This window comes from Myxine glutinosa, chromosome 2, assembly GCF_964187855.1.
Source record: "Myxine glutinosa chromosome 2, kmMyxGlut1.1, whole genome shotgun sequence".
NCBI classification, from domain to species: domain Eukaryota; kingdom Metazoa; phylum Chordata; class Myxini; order Myxiniformes; family Myxinidae; genus Myxine; species Myxine glutinosa.
The window spans coordinates 50,294,899-50,307,548 of NC_136262.1; positions in this window are offsets into that span (position 1 = coordinate 50,294,899).

Sequence of the window (12,650 nt, forward strand, 5' to 3'; positions counted from 1 at the left end):
TTTGTGTCCTACCCCCTCTCTCCCCATCTTGTCGACCGCTCCCCTTATTTTGTGTTTTATGTGTCGGTTTGTGTCGGTTTGACTTTCTGTGAGATGAATGTTAGCTCTTTCATGAGCCTCGATCTTGTATACAAAAAAAAAAGAAAGACAGCCGCCTTAACTTCTGTCGTCTATTAAGAAGTAGAGCAATGCGATTGCATTGCCAATATGCCTCCACGTAGTCCCTGCCCATGGCAACGGGTAGATGCCCTCTTTGACTGTCCTAAAAATAAACAAGTTTGATTTAAATCCCTCCAGATGTTCACAAGTATCACATTTTTACCAGACATGACGGGTTTCACATCGATCGGTGAAGCCATTTCGGAAAAGGGTTAAAAAAAACCCCCAGCTTTCAAGCTAATATGGCTGCCAAACCACGTGACATATGACAATCAAAAATGTAGATTTTGCATATGCATGGGTGAGGGATCACGTTTGTGAAGTTCCGTGTTGATTGGATAAGGTTCGTTTTTCTATCCAAGATAGCTGCCAAACCACGTGACCTACGACGTCATCATTTCCAAACTATATGCAGCAATGGTGTTGGATGACATTTGTAAAGTTCCGCATTGATAGTGAAAGTGGTTTCTGAGATATAATTAATTCATATTTTCCTTCAATCCAAATATGACTGCCACACCATGTGACTGATGAGGGTTTTGTTATCAACTTTTAATCGCTATGCCTAGTCAATGACACACATAAAATCTTGAGTTTATGGCTTTGGTGGTTTGGGAGAAGATAATTTCTTGTAAGGTTTTAGGTTAAATCCAATGTGGCTTCCAAACCATGTGACCTATGATGTCATAAATGTAACATTTCAATACAAATGGATCGTAGGTCATGTGCATGCAATTTCAGATTTTTAGGATAAGGCATTTGATTAAAACATTTATGGCTGGTATACTACTTCACGGATGATGTCATCATTATCATGATTTTGTTCCCTATTGGGAGTACTTGACGATGTGGCAATTTTCCAATTTTTCCATTCAGTGGCTTCTGCAAAATTATTTTTTAATTATTTGTGTTGAATCCAAGATGGCTGCCATAGCACGTCACATATGACGTCACAATTATCATAAAAGATTATACATGGGTGTTGCTACTACCCTGAAAGTTTCATCTTAATGGACATGTGGTTGCTGAGAAGAACGAGGTTTAGCCCGTACGTATGTACGGATGGTCGGACAACCCAAAAACAATGCCTCCGCCCACCTTCAGGGGCAGAGGCATAACAAAATTGTCGAACTTGTGGTGTGTTCATGACCAGTGCATCAAAATGGTAGTGACTATGTAGTTATAATTCATTTATACAAATTCAGGTTGAAGCATGTCGCCACATACAATCACGTCTCAAGCACTTGATAAGAGAGTCAATTCAATTGCGTGATGCAATTTTCTCACCTGTCACGCTCTCACAGAGGTGGTGGGATGTGTCACTCATTTAGATTTTTGGTATTGCGCAAAAAACAATTGCATACAACAAAAAGCCATACAGGCCGGGACCAGTCAGCTCGTCTCGGTTTGGAAATGCCCCTTACGTGAATCTGTATTGCTAGTTCCATCTGTGTTGATCATTGGTCAGTTACACACATTCTGACCAATCGCTAATTGCCATACAAAAGGTCTCTTTGCTTTATTTCATCATGTCGGATTCAAATTTCCAAAATTTTCCATGGGCAGGGGGTAAAGAGGAGGGTGTCCCCTGGTCCCACCAGTCCCTCATGGTAGGCCAACTCTCTGCTGGTTTAGTTACTGCCTCTGTCTCACTCTTAATGGATCAGTAAAGAAATTATTTGAGTGGTGGATAATCTCAGTCTCACCCTGTCGCTCTGGAAGGGTCATCAAACTAACCCACCAATCTATTTCCAAGGTCAGCCACTGGGAGAGGTTCAGTCTCTTGAACTTCTCGTCCTCATCAGAGAAAAGCAGGTCTCCAAACCAGCCGCAGTCTGGGCATCCTCCATCGATCCAAGTCTTTCCTTGCAAAATCAGAGGTCCTCCCTCAGTGTACAATATCTTTATAAGTAGCTCAAAGGAGTACTGCTTTTGCATATAGGCTGGTGTCCCAGCATCGTATCTGTCTCTCATTGATTCTGCGGAATCGAAAGCTCTCAATATTGTTGGAATCTCCCGTGATGAGGTCGGAGCACAAGGTCTGTTTTTCACCCCTCAGCCCAAATTGGGCTAAGGGGTATTGTCGTCCCGGGCGTCGTACGGGCGTCCGTCAACTTTTGGTTTCCGTCAATTTCAAGGAGAACGGCTTGTCCGGTTAAATCCATTTTTGCAGTGTCTGTTGGGGTTGAGTAGAGGAAGGTTCCTTTCGAAAATGGGCGCGCTGCGATTTTCAATATGGCCGCCACGGCATCCATCTTGAAATTGGTTTCCGTCAATTTCGAGCAGAATGGCTTGTTCGATTAAATTCATTTTTGCAGTGTGTGTTGGGGTTGGGTAGAGGAAGGTTCCTTTCGAAAATGGGCGCGCTGCGATTTTCAATATGGCCGCCACGGTAGCCATCTTGAAATTGGTTTCTGTCAATTTCGAGCAGAACGGCTTGTCCGATTAAATCCATTTTTGCAGTGTGTGTTGGAGCTGCGTAGAGGAAGGATCATGGGCGCTGTGCGATTTTAAATATGGCCGCCATGGCAGCCATCTTGAAATTGGTTTCCGTCAATTTCAAGCAGAACGGCGTGTCAGATTAAATCCATTTTTGCAGTGTGGGTTGGGGTTGAGTAGAGGAAGGTTCCTTTCAAAAATGGCCATGCTGCGATTTTCAATATGGCCGCCACGGCAGCCATCTTGAAATTGGTTTCCACCATGCATGGGCTGAGGGGTTACGCCCGCTTTGCGGTGCTATTTATTTTAACATTGCAGGCAGGTCTGTTTTTTCTTAACATTGCAGGCACGTCTCTTGTCTTTCCTTTTTTAAACCACTTTTTCTTCTCCTTCTTCTTCTTCTCCTTCTTCTTCTTCCTCTACTTCTTCTTCTTCTTCTTCTTCTTCAATATTTACCTCTGCTCTCTCAGTCCTTTGACACTCCCCAGCAACACCAGGATACATGCGGTCTACCAGTAACTTCTAAAATCCAGGCTGACTGCACAACACAACTCCTTTGTTCCTCCCTTCCCTCATCCATGGAACTGTCTTCCAGAGGAGGTCCTTTTTTAGGAGTCGCGGAAGGCGAGAGAACGAGGCCATTTGGTTGAGTTCAAAGTTTGTTTATTCGTACAGAACCCAGCACACTCTAAACGCGAACGGAAGTGTCACAGCTTTTATAAAGCCAAAACCCTCTTCGGAGGGCGTGGCTCCCACAACCGCGCGTGCGTCACGTCCAACAAACCAAAAGCCCGTGCACGTGAATTAGACCAAACATATGGTATTGGTAACCGTCACATGCGGATAAGTTAACCGCGACATGTGAATAAGGTAACCGCTACATGCGCCCCCCCAGAAGGCACTCCATGGGCGTGTACGTAGTTCGCAGGCGCGCTCGGCAGTGCCGGGAAGGCTCGAGCAGTGCCCGGCCTCGGTACGTGCAAAAAAACGCAGCCGTGGGGTTGAGCCGACAGAGGGGCTGGTCAAGTCCTCGGGGGAGGCTGCCGAGGTTCCTCGCGGGCCTCCCGAGGTTGCAGTTCGTGGGTGCAGTGCCGAGAAGGCTCGAGCAGCGCTCGGCCTCGGTGCACGCGAAAAGCGGTTGAGCCAACCGAGGGGCTGGTCAAGGCCTCAGGGGAGGCTGCCGAGGTTCCTCGCGGGCCTCCCGAGGATGCAGGGTCGGAGAAGTAGTTGCGCGCGTTGCAGCTGTAGTTGTAGAGTGAAGTTGTGCGAAGGTGACGAACAGCAGTAACTGCGTTCCTTCGGAGGGTCCTGGAGCGGGCTCGCCCCTCCGGTCGTAGAGGAGGAGCCGAGCGCGGTGCGCGAACCATATGGCCGCTCGTCGTGTCCAAAACTCCGGCAGTGCGATCGAAACTGCCGTGTTCGTTTGCAGCCCCCGAATCCGTTCGGGGGCAGCCGAGGTCACCAGTTTAGGAGTCGCGGAAGGCGAGAGAACGAGGCCATTTGGTTGAGTTCAAAGCTTGTATATTCGTACAGAACCCAGCACACTCTAAACGCGAACGGAAGTGTCACAGCTTTTATAAAGCCAAAACCCTCTTCGGGGGGCGTGGCTCCCACAACCGCGTGTGCGTCGTCCAACAAACCAAAAGCCCGTGCACGTGAATTAGACCAAACATATGGTATTGGTAACCGTCACATGCGGATAAGTTAACCACGACGTGAATAAGGTAACCGCTACACTTTCACACTTTTCCTTCCAGGGCTTCAAGTAGGCCACCCACCACCTCATTTCATCCCCCATCCTGATCCCTATTCTTTATTACTCCCAGTGACGCTTCCTAACCCAGCTATTTTCTTGGCTGATTTCTGTGTTTCCTCACCTCCTCTCCATCTTTATCTTCTCTGCCGGTTGTGCCAAATTGTTGCCTCATTACCCAACTGTCAGATCAATCTTGCTATTCCATGAGGATCATTCTTTTAGAGAGAGAGAAAAAAGAAGTCACAGCATCCTCTGTTGTGGAAAAGTTAAATCAGTAACAAACTAAAGAGTTGATGTGATTGAAATAGGCAGAGAAAATGTTATAAATTTTTAGGCTTATTTTACTAACTCGCAGGGATCCGTGGAGCATCTGCACAATGTGGAATGTGACTTCAAGTTCTCAACTCCCCCACCTCTCTTCCAAACTCCAAGTCCTCAACCTCCCATTCCCAACCAAGAGGTTTCAATCCTCTCCCCACTCCAAACTTTCAAACCCCCTCCCCACTCTCCGCTGCAACTCCACAACCCTCACCCCACCACAACTCCTCAATCCTCTCCCACCCCCCAATATAAGTTTTCAACCCAGCCTCTCCCTCCCCCAATGTCACAACCTCCCCTCCAAACTATGTCCCATATTTGGTCTCTCCGACCCTCCGAACCCCAACTCTCTGTCCTCCCCTTCCCCATCTCCTGACATCACTCATTCTCACATTGTTTATTACATGTTCAATATCATGTCACCACAATTACCGAGTTTGAAATTGTATTACTTGGAACCTCCTTCTCATGACTCACCCAATAAATGACTATCTCAGTATTCTGGTGTATTTTGTGTTACTGACAATATCTCAAATAGCGTTTTTACCATTTTTGGTAAAAGTAAACTAGTAATAGGCATTCACAACCATGTTGTGGACGGTCGGCCGAGGCCCGAACCTTTTTTTTTTTTTTACTCAGCATTCACATTTTCACCTTTATTCGCTTTTAAATTATTTTCTCCACAACCGCTTGAGCGATTGATATTAAACTTTCAACATAGGAGCGCCTACCCATGGATATATATATATATATTTTTAACAAGGTTACTTGGTTGGATGGAAAATGTGGTTGCTGTTCAAAAACTGTTTTCTGCAGGCGTGGGTTGCAGAATGTTCCACACATCAAGAATAAATAGTCTCGACCTCGCTTCGCTCGGCCGAATTATTATTTTCATTTTACTACCATTTAAACTCGCTTTCTGTGAAGCTGGTCCAAAGTAGTGCCTTCAGGCTTTGGGTGTGGTGTTACTCGTACATTCGTTGCTTATTGGTTGAACGATGGTACTACTCACACTTGTGCTTGGCCTATTTTTTCGGGCAGCCATGTGAGATCTATTCATGCTAGTCAGTGTAATGGTTCCCAATGGAGTGATGCTTCCCTTAAATATTGTTGGTACAGTATTTTCCTTTAGTTTATGTTTGCTTGCCATTACATTGGGTTTCTGATCCAAATGGTCTTCACTGAAATGCTCTGAGTGTTGTGCAGGCCTTTCTATGTGTGCGAGAGTCCGTCCGACATGCCAAACCCATCCAACCGCTAAAACTTGGTCTTGCGGATAGGGAGATGAAGGGAAACAGACTTATACCGTGGCAGTTGTATTTGAACAACTTGTGGGAACACATCGTTTCGGCATGATATTGGACCTTTAACACCTGATAAGTTGACAAGGCAAGACTTCGCTCCCACAGTTTACGTCAGCAACTGAATTTGGCTTTTCGGGCTCCTTGCATTGCAGGCAGTTTAAAACACATTCCGCAAGAAACTGTCGATTGCAAAGCACATATTCGATAAATAATGCATTTAATCAGTATTTATTAGCATTCGGTGATGTGTTGTTGGTAAGTTGATGAAGAATTGTGTTTGAATTTGAGTCTGGCAGTTGTGTGGGAAGACATATTTCAGACTGAGGATGTGAACACAGTGAGGATGTGATGGTGGGATGAATATGCTGCCTATATTTAGTAAAAGAAAAAACCCAATTTGTTTACACTTAACTGAGAAAGTCGTTTTTTAGGTCTGAAGCATTTACTTGTGTCTGTGAGAGCTTTACGAACAGTTATTTCCTTTAATAGACATTCGCCTGGCTCTATGTGTGCCTCCTTTGAATATGTGGCATCTGTTATGTGTACAGTTATGCAATTCATCTCCCGGATAGGTTTTTTTTTTTTTTTGTATACTGAATCGAGGCTCGTGAAAGAGCTAACATTTATTTCACAAACAAATCAACCAGACAAACAAAATATACAAAAAGAGGGAGCGGAAGACAAGATGGGGAGAGAAGGGGAAGCACACAACCACAACATTTGAGAGCAGGGAGAAGTGTGGGAGGGAGAGGGCTTGGGGGGAGGAGGCGTGGGAAGGGGGGGAGAGGTATAAAACACAAGGGGACCGAAATTAGTGGGGGTAGAAAAGATCAAGGTTTTGGATTGGGGAGGATAAGAGATGGTGGTGAATAGCTGTTTTAAAGACCTGGAGGGTGGAGTGGGATTGAAGAGAGTGAGGGAGTTTGTTCCAGAGGTGCGAGAAAAGAGGAATGAAGGAGTGAAGGTGAGCAGAAAGTCTTGATTTTGGCAGTTTAACCATAAGGGGGTTGCAGGCAGATCTTGTGCGACCTGTAGGAATATTTGGGGGGCAGAGCCCAGAGAGAGCTGGGGGGGCAAGGCCAGAGAGGAGTCGGTAGAAGACGGAAAGACCACCAACCTGCCTGCGGTGAGTGAGTGAAAGGCCCTTGGAGTTAGCTTCATCGCGGGAGATTCTAATGATTCTGAACGCTTTGCTTTCAACAGCGTGAAGAAGAGCTAGGTGTGAGGCAGGAGCACCAGACCAGAGGGGAGAGCAGTATTCCATAGAGCTGCGGATGAAAGCCTTGTATGTGGTGAGGAGCTCAGGTGTGCCAAGGAAGGACTTCGCACGACGGAGGATGCCCAGTCGGCGACTGGCTTTGGAGGCCAGATTTGAAATGTGGTTTTCCCAGGAAAGATCATGGCAAATAGTGAGACCCAAAAGCTTGAGTGAGAGAACTTCTTGGAGAGGATTATTCAGAAAGTGGATGGGAGGGTTGTCCAGTCGGTCTTTTCGGAGAGACATCGTAAGAGTGTGAGAATTATCAGGATTGAAAGACATGTTCCATTTGTTTGTCCAGTCTGTGATTTTGTCCAGGTCTGCAGAGAGTGAGGAGGCTGCAGACTGCCGATCTGAGGGATGAGGAATGGAGCGACAGAGAGTAGAGTCATCAGCAAAGAGATAGAGAGGATTTTCAAGAGAGTCAGAGAGATCATTGATGAAGACCAGAAAAAGCACAGGCCCCAGAACACTACCCTGGGGAACTCCAGCCTGAACAGGAAGAGGAGATGAGAGAAACCCATTCAGGGCCACACGTTGACTATGACCAGAGAGGAAGTCCGCCAGCCATGCGTGGAGATTTCCATGGATACCAAAGGAGGAGAGTTTGGTGAGCAGAGCGGGGTGCCAGACCGTATCGAAGGCACGTGAAATGTCAAGGGAGACAGCTCTAATTTCCTGTTTGGCATTGAGGACCTCCATCCATTGTTGAGAAAGCAGAAGCAGCATGTCCAGAGTAGAGTGACCAGGTCTGAAACCAAATTGATGATCAGAGATCAAGCCATTGGAGAAGAGGAAAGATTTCATATCTGAAGCAATGATGGATTCCATGACTTTGCTGATAATTGGGAGAAGGCTGATTGGTCTGTAGGTGCTAGGATCTGTTTTTGCACCTTTTTTGTGCAAAGCTGTGATGTTGACTGATTTCCAAGCAGATGGCAGATGACCTTGAGCAAAAGAGAGGGTGAAGGGAACAGAAAGAGGGAGTGAAAGAGCGGAAGAACATGATTTTAGGACCCGTGGGCTGATGCCGTCAGGACCAGTTGCAGAATCAGAGTCGAGGGTTGACAGAAACTTTTCCACCTTGTCAGGAGGAAAGGACACAGAGTCCAGGAGCAGCTGGGTACGACTGGGTACGGTGGGTACAGAGAGGGATGGGTTTGGGACACAAGATTTAGAGGCAAACACAGAGTTGAGGCATTCAGCTTTTTCACGTGCGGAGTCAGCCGTTAAGCCGTTTGAGGTGAGGGAGGGGATGGAGGGGGAACAAACACCAGAAACAGATTCGACCAGACGCCACCAGGATTTGGAAGAGGGAGACAGATAAGAGAGTTCGGTCTTGAGAACGGTGAGATATTGTTTCCTGGCTCTCCTGAGGGTGGACACACACTTGTTTCGGGCTTTGTGAAAGGAAATGAGATTTCCTTCCGTTGGATTTGCTTTCCAGGAGACGAAAGCAAGTTGTTTCAGGGCAACAGCCTCACCACAAGATTCCGTGTACCATGGACGGGAGGAAGGGTATGACAACTGAAGACGAGATGGGATAAATCTGTGCATGAGAGAGAGCAATTTACTTTGAAAGAATTCCCAGGATGAGTTGATGTCAGAGGCGGTAGAGATGGGAGACCAGTCCAGATGATTGATGGCTGCTTGAAGACCGTGCCAGTTGGCCTGAGTGAAATGCCAGACTCGTCGATGCTGAGGAGGCTCTCTGAGAATGGTCAGAGAGATGTCCACTTTGACAAGCACATGATCAGATGAGCCGATTGGAGCAGAAGAAGAGCAGCAGACATTTTCAGGGAAGTTAGTCATAACCAAAAACTAACATAACATAAAAACAAACAATTTTTTTTGTTAATTATGACATTTAAATCAGTATAAAAGTGAATTGAAATGTTATATGCTTCGGTTAGAAATCAAAACAGCAGTTTAAGGTTTCGGTGAGTTAAGATTGTTCAAAGATGAGACAAGATCGAACGCAGAAGAGTAATGATATTGTAAAGGTCACGGGATTCTAACCACCACCAGAGGTCACGGGTAGGGGACAAGAGGTCACCACACGACTGCCTGTAATTTGAGTGCAGGTCGGTGGTTGAAGAACCACGAGGCTGCTGGCGAATCTGCAGACAGTCATTAGCCACATACCTGTCCTTGCTGTCGCTGGGGCCACGTGGAGGCATGTGTATACCACGTGGAACCTTATCACTGCTGTTGTTATTCGATGCAAACATGAAATGACAGATCACAATAGGGAAAGGCACATAAAACACAAAGGTGGGGAGATTGGGGTTAGACACAAACATTTTTATAGTAGTCAGAGCCCTTAGGGATATTTTGGGGCCGTTTGGTTCAAATTCTTCCAAAAGCACCAAATTTGGCCCAGATGTTGCCCATGCCATACTCTTTCGATTTTTGACGGGCGCCAATACGGGCGCCCCCCCCCCCCCCCCGGGGGCCCCATATTGGCGAAATACTAAATGGCTGCCACCCGGATTAGAGGAAAATCAGTTAAATAACCAAAAGGGTTGGAATCATGTATGATACCACTTTTCAGTGGTTTTCAAGGTCGAGGAATCCAATTATTATATTTTGATGATTTGAGGTCAAGGTCAACCCTCAGGGTCATCTTAAAGGTCATTTTTGAGTCAAACATGTCGGTTTTTGAGTTTTTTGTCAAGATTTACGCGAGGTTCACCATTTTATGTTTCTGAGTTGGGTAATCGAACTCTGACCTTATTTTTGACAATTAGAGGAAATATTTACATGTCGATTTCCTAATTTTCAGGCATATGCAGTTCATCAGTCTTATTACAAAAGTACGGATTTTGATGTTTTATGAACTGTATGCCATATCCTTGTGTTTAATTTTTGTGCGATCATGATCCGGGTTCATGTATACATGATTGTATACATGTCAAAAATATGACGTCATAGGTCATGTGACCTGGCGGCCATATTGGATTTTATGAAAACCTTAAAAATGGATCCCTGCCTTCATTTTTCGATCGATTCATTTTGAACTTTGACCACTTATAGTACGCCATGTGATTGGATGCATATCCTAATTATGACGTCATAGGTCAGGTGACATGGCGGGATGGACCGGTATGGTCCCCGGATCATACCGCCCTTGGCGCCCGTCAAAAATCGAAAGAGTATGGCATGGGCAACATCTGCGCCAAATTTGATGCTTTTGGAAGAATTTGAACCAAAATATCCCTAAGGGCCCTGACTATAGGGGATACGAAGGGAACTTCACAAAATATCTTCAATACTGCCTTTCATGTACTTTTTATGTACGCTTAAGCTGAACATATAATAGTGTTACGTTTGTGGGGGGTAGGGATACTTTAGTTCAGATAGTGTATAGATTAGTGTGCTCCGACTGTCGTGAAGAAGAAGAAACCTGGATGTATCATAAGTAGGGAATTTGTGTAGACTGGATGACGAGTAAGCTTGTATCTTTGTCACGGAGGTATATAATATGGAGAGCCAATTGGCCACCTCGCAGCATTAGCCGCCGTGAAGCCACCGGAAATAGTCTGGCGGCCATATTGGGAAGCCGATTGTTTTGTAAACAAAGCCTGTCAAAGCAAAGGCGTGGCGCACTGATGATGCAGCTGGAGCGAATTTTAGGACCGCCGACTATTTAATTAATATAGAATACTAATATTTGAACTGATATTCGGGCTCAGAATCCCGTTCTTTAAGGAAATGGTGTTCATTAAGTTTGAAGTTGATTCTAGACGCATTTTTCCTGGGGAATCCAATGGTTTAGAGCTTGTTTGAAAAAAAAGTGCCCAAAATTACCGCTCGGTGTTCTTTATCGTCCTTCTCATGACCCAATCACCCACTAGTAGGAATAAGAATCCTGACATGTTACACCCCTGTTTAACTCCTGTCTTCACCTTGAACCATTCTGTTGTTTCACCTTGGTCGACGACCGCACATTGAAAGTCTTGGTAAAGGGCTTTTACAAGGTTCACTAATTTTCCAGGTATGCTGTATTTCTTCATTATGACCCAGACTTTCTCTGGGCAAGGAGTCGAAAGCTTTCTAGAAATCTATAAAATTGAGGTACATCGTCGTTTGCCATTCTTTGGCTTGTTCTATAATATTCCTCAATATAAAGATCTGATTTGTTGTCATGTTATATGATGTTACTTAATTCAGTCATTATATTGTAACTAAGATGTGTATGTTTCTATTACCGAGATGTTAGAAACCAGTCACATAAATGACATGAAACGCTGTCATGTAGTTAACCCACACAATTCTTGGGTTTCGGAAGTTTTTGCTATTCATAACATACAAGACTTACATGTTGCAATGGAACGTTCAGCAGGACATGGTAATTGTTACATGAATAATGGAGCGGAGATATAGACATCTCATGCAACACATCTTTTACAGTTTAAATATTTACATGAAGTGTTGGTGAACTCGCCATATCAGACAAAGGGCAACCCACTTGCAGACTTGATGTCATGTCGCATCAAGAGGCGCTTATATGCGGCAACAAACTGCCGGGCCGTTGGGTTATTCCCACTTCCACATGCAATGCGGACCGCTCCAAAGAAAAGTTCAATGTGGTCTTGGCTCATTTTGTACGTGAGCAGGTATCGCAGGGGAGATGAGGCAGGTTTGACATATGTGAAATACAAAATTGTGACACTCTCTATGCAGATCATGAAACCAATGAAGGGGGTTTTCAAACGCGTATTGGTCATAACTTGACCATTCATGTTTTTGATGTTGGACAAGTAACTGTAGGCAGTATCCAGGAATGGCAGGAAAAGTCCTTCTCGTGATGTCATGAGTGGTGCCTTGTAGTTTCGTGCCAATGGATTGCGAGAATTTAGAATGTCAAACAGTTTGTCCAATGTTTCAATGTATTGGCAGGTAGCCTCACTGCCCTGAAATTCTGATAGTTGCAAAGTGTCCCTGCAAAACCGAATTGCATCTGCCACACTAGTGCTCAATGTCTGAGCAGCTGTGTCCACCTTCATGACATTGCTCTTCCACTCGATGTGTTTCCGGGAGAGCTTATTTCCCAGACGCAAGCCTTCCCTCTTCTGCAGATCAAAGAGTGCCTGGATGTATTTCCACGCGATGACTTTTTTGTTGCCATCCTCCATCATTTTCATGGATCCAAGACAGTTTCTTGCAAGTTTAAGCATGTGACATGCATCGAGTACTTCGAGTACTTCGGCTTCAGTCGGACGGTTTGACCAGTCTTGTCGAAGTCACTCTCATTGAAGTGATCACTGCACAGAACTGTGGTGCCTGGGGTGGGGTAGAAGGACTCCCTTCTCAGGGCAGATGTCCATCGAGAGCACAAGTCCTTATCCTTTGGAAACCTTGAAACAAAATACATTGTGGTCACAAAATGTGGTTGCGGGTCAAAACCTCAGAG